The following is an 11,738-nucleotide window of genomic DNA, read 5'->3' as shown; positions in this document are numbered from 1 at the left end:
GATCTATGCACCCAAATTACGTGAAAATGTAATCATATGTCAGTTCTAGTATGTTTGTCCATTGAATACCCGTTTATCGTCTGCATTTCTTCTTGGTGTAGCAATTTTAATGACCAGTTGTGTATATTTCTGTAGAGAACTTCCAACGACTTGTTGAGTTGATGTAACGTCGAGTTGCTGCACTATGCCTGGATAAAAGAAGTGTAACACGGTATTAGAAGCTATTCCATGATTTTTGTAACCTCGTCTATGTCTCCTTGTATTTTTATTACTGAAAGCAGAAAAAACAAATTTTGAAATCTTCTGATTAGCACTAATATTTTTCTACTCATTTTTTTCTGAGGCACAGATTCTCATTTCAAATTGGTATGCATATCATTCAGTAATAAAACAGATAAACATACATGCTGAAGGCATTTATTCCATTAATATTTCTGTAAACATAAAGTCTTATATTTTTAGTTACGATGGCGTGTCGACTCGAACAAAGTGCTTTTCGAAAGCTGCGTTCTTTGATACTCAGGAAGTGTACGATCACTAGAATTACATTGTCATAATACAGACAATACGGCAGTGTGAACTGTGCGGGATTTTACCGAGGAGCGTAACCGAAGGTCACCGCTCTGGACGTTCAATGGTTGGCAGTATCGATCTAGGCATTGATTAGTCGTATGGATACACTTATCCAAAAAGACCGACGACCTACAATTGAACAAACTGCTAAAAATGTCGAGTAGGTGTTAACACAGTTTATTCTGTCATTCAAAACAAACTTAACTACATCAAGACTTTTGCAAAGTGGATTATCGGAGAGCTTCGTTCATTACAAAGAACACAGATTTTGCATTTGAACGGAGATAAAAAATCATTTCAGTAGCGAAAGTTATGTATTTTTGGACATGGTTTTAATCTGTGAAGAAGCCTGGGTAGCCGCGCGGGATTAGCCGACCGGTCCAGGCGCTGCAGTCTTGGACTGTGCGGCTGGTCCCGGCGGAGTTTCGAGACCTCCCTCGGGCATGTGTGTGTGTGTGTGTGTGTGTGTGTGTTTGTCCTTAGGATACGTAGGGTGTAAGCTTATGGACTGATGACCTTAACAGTTAAGTCCCATAAGATTTCACACACATTTGAACATATGAAGCCTGGATACTTCATTTTGAGACGGCGTCCAGCTGTGAGAGCATAAAGTGGAAACAACCGGTACCGCCTCTCCATAATAAATCAAAAGGTTTTCACCAGCTGGTAACGTCATGTCAACCGTCACTTGGAGTCGCTATGGTGCGACTTCCTTGAGCAACAAACAACTGACAGCCTGTACTACTGGGGCAAAATAGAGGGCATACTCATGCCCGTGCTGAATAGCGTATGTGAGGAATGGCACAGAAAAGGTTTGCTTCTTCTTTAAGACATGATTAGCCTCACATGACACAACACGCAGAATTCCCTGCTGCCCCAAACGTCCAGGAATACCCACTGACAAAAATAAATAAATAAAGAAAATCGAAAGACTAAGAAGGAGTTATGTGACACAAACGAAAGATGGTATGTTTGTTTCTGCATCTATGTGGATGGAAATGAGCTTTGCTTTAAACAGAGGCACTAACGGTCGTGAGCGTTAGTTGTCTTTTAGGTAATGTTAGTCAAGAATGGCTTCAGGGCGATAAAGACGCAGTTATCAATACCTCACTGAGTTTGAACTAAGTCCGGTAATAGGGCTACGAGGAACTCGGTGTTCCTCCTGCGATACTGCAGAAATACTTGGTATGAATGTAGGCACTGTACATGATTTCTGGCAGCAGTGGTCACGTAGATGTACATTTGCAAGAAGACCTGACTCTGGACGCTCATGTGGCACTACAGACAGGGAAGACCGTCCTGTTCGGTGTATGGCTCTATGTTATCGTACTGCATCTGCAGCAGCAACTTGAGCCGCAGTTGTCACCATGGTAACACAATGATTTGTTACAAATGGGTTACGTCAAGGGTAGCTCCGAATCAGACGCCCTGTAGCGTGCATTTCACTGAACCCAAACCACCGCCATTTGCGACATCAGTGGTGTCAACCGACAGAGTATTTGAGGGGAGGGTGGAGGTCTGTTGTATTTTCTGATGAATGGTGGTTGTCTCTTTGCCAGTGATGGCGGTGTGTTGGTTACAAGGAGGCCGGTTGAGGGCCTGCAACTTGCCTCTACCTGGAGTTATCATCTGAGGTGCGCTTTCGTATAATAGCAAGAGCACTCTCGTGGTTACTCTACGCACTCAGCCTGCAAAATTGTGAGTCTGGTGATTTTACCTGTTGTGCTGCCATTTACGAGCAGAACGCCAGGACGAGTTTTCCAACAGGATACGCTCGACCACATAACGCAGTTGTGACTCAACATTCTCTACAATCAACATGTTGTCTTGGCCTGTCGATAACAGATCTGTCCCCAATCCAACACATATAGGACATCATCGGTCGACAACTGCAGCGTCAGTTACCAACAGCATTAACTATCCTTGTATCGGGCGAACAAGTGCAACAGGCATGTACGAACGTTTTTATGCTTGCATTCAACATTATGGCGGCTTCACCGGCAGTTAATTTACCAACATTTCACGTTTGTTGTGGCTTACCTAGCGGTTACGTCAACCTGTGATCTTGTAATGTTAATTGATTAAGTCTGTTTGTTACCTAGACAAATGTATCCTGTAAATTTCATTTTATATATTAACTGTTTTTTGGTGTTTTGAATTTTTCCGTCAGTGTATCTCGGTCTACTGTCTGTAGAAAGTGATATACGCGACGTGCAGTGAAACCAGTAGTTTCTGCACATTCGACGGTGCAAGATTTACAGGTAATCCTACCCTGTGAATCGGTTCTTAGAACTTCCACCGACAAGTTCCTCGATGTATTCTTCCTCATGTAGCCCCTTGTTGCACATTTTGCAGCTTACAGGATTCATTTAGAGCTGATAGGCTTGCGCCTCTGATTGGACGTGTGACTAGCTGTTTTAAGTAATGTCCGCCTCGATAGCTGAGTGGTGAGCATGATGGATTGCAGTCCTACGGGCCCGGGTTCGATTCCCAGCTGGGTCAGAGATTTTCTCCTCTCAGGGACTGGGTGTTGTGTTGTCTTCATCATCATTTCATCCCCATTCGGCGCGCAGGTCGCCCAATGTGGCGTCGAAGGTAATAAGACCTGCACCAATTGGCCGGACCTGCCACGCAAGGGGCCTCCCGGCCAGTGACGCCAAACGCTCATTTCCTTCAAATAATATTCCAGAAAGCTGTTATGGTGCATTTATTAACAAGCAACGTGAAACAATTCTCAGTCATCCAGTTTGACACAATTAGTACTACAAATTCGAGATTTTCGACACAGAGATCAGTTCTGGAGAGGATACGAACGCTGACTGAATTGCATACCGCACAACAGAAATCTCTAGCAGACTTCCTGTGATACGAGAATGATTTGTGCGCTTTTGGCAAAATATTAATCGTTATTTATTTTTTTAATATAAACCATTTGCTGCGTAGTTTAATTGTGGTACAAGTCTTTTATGCCACTTTGGCTGAATCCAAAATTTGTCGTCTCAAAAATGGAATGCCGCGCGGATTGAGGCGCCGTGTTACGGACTGCGCGTTCCCTCTCGCCAGAGGTACGAGTCCTCCTTCGAGCATGGGTGTGTGTGTGTGGTTCTTAGCATAAGTTAGTTTAAGTAGTGTGTAAGTCTGGTCCCTTAGGAATTCACACACACACACACAAAATGAAATAAGAATATCTGATACAGAGATCGCTCGCTCTGTTTACGAATGGAACAGGAAAGGAAATGACAAGTAATGGTGCAGGTATCCTAATGCCACGCACCGTACGGTGGCTTGCGGAGTATCAGTGTAGAAGAAGATGTAGAAAAAGTCATAGTTTCGCTGCTTAATGTCAGTAGTTGCCTTTCATTTGAGATCGAAAAATTAGATCCATTCATACGACTTGCTCTCTCTCTTATCACACTGTCGTATTTTCAGCACTGTATGAAGTTGCCAGTAATGCTGTCTGCGTTCCAGTCTTGGGGACCCTCTTTTACTCGTCACTCTAGCAGTCTATAACACCGCTTATTCATCTTAACAGCAGCGTTCCAATACAGTGCTAACACCCAAATTATGAGAAAGCTCACAAACTGACGCTGTAAACAATTGGCGAAGTGAATTGGTAGCTTCTATATCATACTGCTTACAGTCCTGACCTTGCCAATTCCGATTTTTATCTTGTTAGGACCAATGGAAGAAGAGTTGCGTTGAACCAAATTCATCTGCAACAAACACGAAAAGAGAACAGCGTAAAACTGGCTTCTAGGTCAAGGTAATGAACTCTTCGCTGAGGAGATAAGATGACTTGTAAGAGTGGTGGACAAAAGCATAGAAGCTCGTTGCAGGGGGGGTGGGGGGGGGGGCAGTGGAGAGGGACTAAATGGAAAAATAGATTCATTTTATAAACCGCTCTTCGCCTAATTATTGAGTGAATCTCTTACGTTTGCCCTTCTTGCATATGCCTGTAAGTCTGTATGGCCGAGAGGAAAGAACCTGTAACCAGAAATCAGAAATCTAGCGCCAGAAAAGCGGCCACTGGCAACTTTACGATCCCCATTAGCACCTTTCACGCTTGGGTGTGCCAGTATTGTCGCTGCGCTGGCCAGGTAACGGTGTCAGCAGTAATGGCAGCGACATCAGAACGATCCGCCACACAAACACAAAACGCGCACGCCATTCCAGTGCAGGCGTTGCTCTCCAATCTGCCGCCGGCGCGCTCGCCAAGTCCCTCCCGTAGCTTCAAGGGAGCAAAAAGGGCAAACGCCGCATGCGTGCGCCCAGCGAGGGGACTGCGGTGTAAACAAAATTCCCGGCACTGAGGGTTGGTGGGCTAGAGGGGGAAGGGGGGGGGGGGGCGACGGGTGCAGCTCGGAAAAGCCGGGCCGGAGGCGTTTGCAGGGCAGCTGCGGTCGGGATGCGGGGTGTACGAGCTCTCTCTCTCTCTCTTTCTCTCTCACGCACACACACTCACATGTAACCGGTCTGCTGCTAACCTGTTCGCTCTCGTGCATCGTAACCAGACCTCAAAGTGCGGACCCACCCACACACACAGAGGACATATGCGGCGCGCGGCCGCGTCATGCCGTGCGTGTATGCTAATGTAATGCATTTTAAACGCGCCGAGATCAAAGAACAAGCGTGCAGTAGCAGTTTGCCGCGCGGCCGGTCGCTCATCAGGGGCAGCTGATTACTCGCGCTCCACAAACACAGCGCCGCGCCGCGCCGCGCCGCGCGTGCCCGCGGCTGCTTGCAGCCAGTCGCGCCGCGCCGCGCCGCCGCTCAGTGCACTGCATGCGCCATCACCGGTGATTGACCTATCATGCGCAGCGCTGCGGGACGCGGCCGCCATCAGCACTGACATGTAAACACCGCTTAAGAGCGCGGGACTGCACTGTCCCAACACCATTGTTTCTTTCCACACGATGCTCATTCACGGGGGTGTCTCTCTAGATCTTAGGCACCAGGGGAAGAAATTGGACTATCCGTCAAAGAGGTACTGGACAAAAAAGTGCGGCGTTGCGATCCGTCTCGTATTACTAGGCGTGTTGGCAATAGCACGTGTTACTATAGGCAACTGCTACCGTGGCTCTCGGTGCCTGTGTGCACTTCGCACACGATAGCAGAGGGTAGCATGACTCAGCTTAGGCTGTGGTCACAGTGGTACCGCAGTCTACCACAGTTCTGGCCGAGATTTGCTCTCTCGAAACGCGCTCGCGCTCTTCGAACGCCGCCGAGTCTGCTTGGGCTCCAGCTTCCCCCACCAATGCGCCGTTGTACGAATGTGTGGCGTCTATTCTTCAGGACAGAGGATAGGTGGGGCTAGGTAGGAATGTGGGTCGGTCGAGATGCGTGCCGAGATGGTCCGCCCTGATGCGATAAACACTGCGTTCTGGGTGGTTAATGCAACTGCCTAGTAATTAGGGTTTCAATCCCAAAAAATGCTTCAAATGGCTCTGAGCACTATGCGACTTAACTTCTGAGGTCATCAGTCGCCTAGAACTTAGAACTAAGTAAACCTAACTAACCTAAGGACATCACACACATCCATGCCGGAGGCAGGATTCGGTCCAGACTGCAGTGTCTAGAACCGCACGGCCACTCCGGCATCAATCCCAGTCTGCCACACATTATCACTCGTCGCCGCTAATTCCGCATAAAGTCCAGATGCAGCTGACATCAATTCTCCCTTCCCTTTCCTTTACTTTCTCCTCCCTCCACCTTCAAATTACACTAGGTCAGTGGTTGCGCTATGCCAGAGATGTCCGCAAACAATTATAGCAATCGGCTTGACATGCAGTCGGATTTCAGAGTGAGTTTCGAGTTCGTAACCTTATATTTCAGAAATAACGGACTCAAAGGTCTGGTTGAAATCTTATTTGGAACTTAAAATTAACACTAACTGTATACTGATGGAGTACCCTGTTGTAACTGTATTTTTTCAAATAAATGATACCTTGTATTAAATTAGTTTTTCCTTGTTTTTCACACATGTCTACATAATGAAATCTCAAGTGCAGTCCACCTGAAAGACCAATACACTCACTTTTAATTTTTTTCCTGTCATTTTCAGTTCATACTCAGTTTTTACTTTTTAAGCAGTTTGTTATACTAAACATCCAGATTTGAAGACAAAGATTTTCAGCAGTAATAAAAAATTTAACAATAACGATCATGGCTAAACTGAAAAAGTTTTAAGCTCAATATTTTTTCAATAATGAATATGTCAATGTTTTTTGAAGTGCCAAAAACAGAAAACGTATAAAAAGACTCTTAATTTGACTTATTTAGGTACTTGATACTGTGATATGACAAGGTACCAATCATGCTCGATGAGTGGGTCTTGCCGGCTGCGGTGGCCGAGCGGTTCTGGCGCTACAGTCTGGAACCGCGCGACCGCTACGGTCGCAGGTTCGAATCCTGCCTCGGGCATGGATGTGTGTGCTGTTCTTAGGTTAGTTAGGTTTAAGTTGTTCTTAGTTCTAGGGGACTAATGACCTCAGAAGTTAAGTCCCATAGTTCTCAGAGCTATTTGAACCATTTTGAGGGGGTCCTCGAGAAAATTTTGTTGGGAACCCCTGCACTAGGCTATTCCCAGCAGATGTGTGAGAGAGACGATTATATGCTGAGAGGTACATACACGGGAAACTTACCAAGATATAAACCTCAGAGTCTAGGGGACGGATGACCTCAGTCCCATAGTGCTTGGAGACATTTAGGAAGATATGTTGCAACACCGTTCGACTAGTTACATGAGGCGAACATTGCAGCACAATTTTGTAAGCAGTGTTTATATTCAATTTTTTAATTTTTTTCTGCATTGCAGTAACTTTACATACAAGTATTTAACATTAAGTTGTGATGTTCATAAATGTACACTCATTTCGATTTTAGAATAGGTATTTTACACTACTGGCCCTTGAAATTGCTACGCCACGAAGATGACGTGCTACAGACGCGAAATGTAACCGACAGGAATAAGATGATGTGATATGCAAATGATTAGCTTTTCAGAGCATTCACATAAGGTTGGCGCCGGTGGCGACACCTACAACGTGCTGACATGAGGAAAGTTTCCAACAAATTAGCATCAGAATAATTGGTAACGAAGAGACGAAGGTAAGGAATTTTGCTACCTAGGCAGCCGAATACCCCACTACGGCCGCAGCAAGAGAGACATAAAAAGCAGATTAGCACTGGCAGAAAGATCATTCCTAATCAACAGATTTCTACTTGTATTTGAGGTAGGCCTTTATTTGAGGAAGAAATTTCTGAGAATGTTTCTTTTGAGCACAGTATTGTATGGTAGTGAAACGTGGACTGTGGGAAAAGTGGTTCTGAGCACTATGGGACTTAACTTCTGAGGTCCTCAGTCCCCTAGAACTTAGAACTACGTAAACATAACTAACCTAAGGACATCACACACATCCATACCCGAAGCAGGATTCGAACCTGCGACCGTAGCGGTCGCGCGGGTCCAGACTGTAGCGCCTAGATCCGCTCGGCCACCCCGGCCGGCGGACTGTGTGAAAACCGGAGTAGATGGGAATCGAAGTGTTTGAGATGTGGTACTACAGAAGCATGGTTCAAATGGCTCTGAGCACTATGGGACTCAACTGCTGAGGTCATTAGTCCCCTAGAACTTAGAACTAGTTAAACCTAACTAACCTAAGGACATCACACACATCCATGCCCGAGGCAGGATTCGAACCTGCGACCGTAGCGGTCTTGCGGTTCCAGACTGCAGCGCCTTTAACCGCACGGCCACTTCGGCCGGCTACAGAAGAATGTCGAAAACTGGGTGGACTGATAAGTGATGAGGAGGTTCTCGGCAGAATCGATGAGGAAACTGGATGGAACATACTGACAGGAAGAGAGCACAGGATGAGAGAACATCTTTTAAGTGATCAGGTAATAATTTCCATGGTACTAGGGCGAGTGGTAAGTGCTAATCTGTAGAGAAAGACAGAGATTGGAATACATACAGCAAATAATTGAGGACGTAAGTTGCAATTGCTGCTCTGAGATGAAGAGGCTGGCACAAGAGAAGAATTCGTGGGGGGTCAAGTCAAACCAATCGCCAGAATGATGACCGAAAAAAAATCTTTTTACAATAGCGTGCGAATGCATTGCCGTAAAAATCGGCCGTAACTAAAGAATTACATGACATTTGTCTTTATTTAGTTTCCTAAGGACCCTGCGTGGTACGAAACGGCACATCAGAGGACAGTTTATTTACGATTGTCTTGCAAACTACAAATATTTACTAAAGAATATCGTTTTTTTCATAATTAAAATTAGCTAGTAAACAATAGAAGACGTGGTCTTTGGCGGAAAGATGTCGTATATCTGCTCACCATGGCGAAGTTTTCTACACTACACTTCCCGCCAGATCAGTGAATATAGTACGCAAGAAAGTTGTATGGAATGCAATACGTACATTAACGTACTAAATAAGCCAGCACGGCTCTAAATGAAGGAAAAACCAGACAGACGTGATAATCAAAAGTCAAATACAGTTAAACTGTTTACCAAAACTGAGGAAACCAGTACCACACTGCTACATGTGAGCCACAAACGACAACCCTCTAGACATATTCGCTTTTTAAGCAACATAATTACATTTACAGAAATATTCGTGAATTAAACGTTGAGTGAAGTGTAAAAAAATGTGAATCATCAGAATGCATACAAAATTGTTACGTGTCATGGAATGTGCCTACCATAATAACAAAGGACGATAACAGAAATAAACGAGTATGCTTTCATGCATTAAATATGAGTTTATGTTCTCCTGCTTCCAGCAGAATAAACTGCAACTACATACCTATTCGAAAGTATTTCTTCGTGAGTAAGTATGAGTAAGTAGTAACTTACATCACTGAATCAGTGAGATTCGGTTAATTAAGCAAAAAAAACATTAAAAACAAACATTAATCTTGCGGCTGGCTTTCTCGCTACAAGAGGCGCTACTGTCAAAAGGTAACAAGTTTCACACCAATGAGTGTTGCGACTGTACATGATGGACTGTGATGACAACGAAGACGGGCAACAGACACAGTGGCCACAGGTGGCTCGGTAACATCGACCGGCACCTTCGTCAGTCTTTAGAGGATCAAGGAGGTCACAATCAACCCCGTCCTCCTCCTGTGGGATGGATTCCACGACGCATCACTGTACTGTGACTTCTTCTGTTAAAACTACCCGGAATGCATGAGAATGAACTATATTTGTAGACAAGGGCACCAAACAGCTGACGAAGTATCTCGATGACACACATTTCTGTAGAGGGAAGCGAAACGTTACTAACCCTATGCCTAAATGACGTAAGTTTCCTTTTACATAAGCGTAAACTTCCCGGTGTTGGGCCATTTAAGTTAATCGCCTCACCCTTTATATCTTTATATAACAGTGATAGAAAATGGGCCGTACCGTTGTGGATCTTTTCGCCTCCACTATGTATCATAAAGTATGACGTACACTGAAGCGCTGAAGAAACTGGTATAGGCATGCGTATCCAAATACAGAGATACGTAAACAGGCAGAAAACGGCGTGGCGATCGGAAACGTCTATACAAGACAACAAGTGTCTGGCGCAGTTGTTATATCGGTTACTGCTGTTACAGTGGCAGGTTATCAAGATTTAAGTGACGTTGAACGTGGTGTTATAGTCGGCGCACGACCGATGGGACACAGGATCTCCGAGGTAGCGATTATATAGAGATTTTCCTGTACGGCTATTTCACGAGTGTACCGTGATGTCAGGAATCCGGTAAAACATCAAATCTCTGACAACGCTTCGGCCGGAAAAGGATCCTGGTGGAATGGGACCGACGCTGTCTGAAGAGAATCGTTCGACGTGACAGAAGTGCAACCCTTCGGCAAATTTCTGCAGGTTTCAGTGCTGGGCCACCAACAAGTGTCAGTGTGCGAACCATTCAACGGAACGTCATCGATGTGGTCTTTCGGAGCCGAAGACCATCTTGTGCACCCTTCATGACTGCACGACACAAAGCTTTACGCCTTGCCTGGGCCCGTCAACGCCGATATTGGACTGTTGATGACTGGAAACATGTTGCCTGATCGGACGAGTCTCGTTTAAAATTGTATCGAGCGTATGGACGTGTACGCGTATTGAGACAAGCACATGAATCCATGGACCCTGCATGTTAGCTGGGGACTGTAGAAGCTGGTAGAGACCCTGTAATGGTATCGACCGTGTGCAGTTGGTGTCATATGGGACCCTTCATACGTCTAGATACGACTCTCACAGGTGACACGTACATAAGCATGCTGCCTAATCACCTGCGTCCATTCACGTCCATTGTGCATTCCGACGAAATTGGGCAATTGCAACAGGATAACGCGGCGCTCCACATGTCCAGAATTTCTACAGAGTGGCTCCAGAAACACTCTGCATAGCTTAAACACTTCAGTTGGCCACCAAACTCCCCAGACATGAACATTATTGAGCATATCTGGCGAGCCTTGGAACGTGCTGCTCAGAAGAGATCTCCACCCTCTCTTCCTCTTACGGATTATTGGACAGCCCTGCAAGATTCATCGTGTCAGTTCCTTCCAGCACTGATTCAGACATTAGTCGAGTCCATGCCACGTCGTGTTGCGGCACTTCTGCGTGCTCGTGGGGGTCCTACACGATATTAAGTAGGTGTACCCGTTTCTTGGGCTCTTCAGTGTAAAATATGTAATATATACATGTTAATGATTTTTACAGTAGCAACAATTTAGTATGAAAAACTACCTTTTTTTCTTTGTTTTTGCATGAGTGGCACAGAGGTTGGGTGAGAGGTGACTTGCAGTTCTTGAAGCGGGACAGGATATGATTTTTACTGAGCAGCAGATATTCAAAAGAGCAGTATAATATTTACTGGAAAGCGATGGAAAACTATTGACTGTATTTAATTGAAAATATTTACGAAATACTTTTTTATTTAATTTTGGCTTGATTGACATCTTAAAACAAATACAGAGATGAAGTGCAGTATGTTGAGCGGAGCATGATAATAGGCAATGTGGTCGATTGTCCTAGCAACAGTGCTAGTATTATACAAGGCTCAATTCGAATTTTTACAAGATAAGTCGATTGTGTCATTAGTTGCTCTACAGTTTTAAACGAACTTTCGCAAACAAAATGTAATACTCGTACTATGGTAAAG

This window comes from Schistocerca nitens, chromosome 5, assembly GCF_023898315.1.
Source record: "Schistocerca nitens isolate TAMUIC-IGC-003100 chromosome 5, iqSchNite1.1, whole genome shotgun sequence".
In the NCBI taxonomy this organism is placed as follows: domain Eukaryota; kingdom Metazoa; phylum Arthropoda; class Insecta; order Orthoptera; family Acrididae; genus Schistocerca; species Schistocerca nitens.
This window is presented reverse-complemented; position numbering follows the sequence as displayed.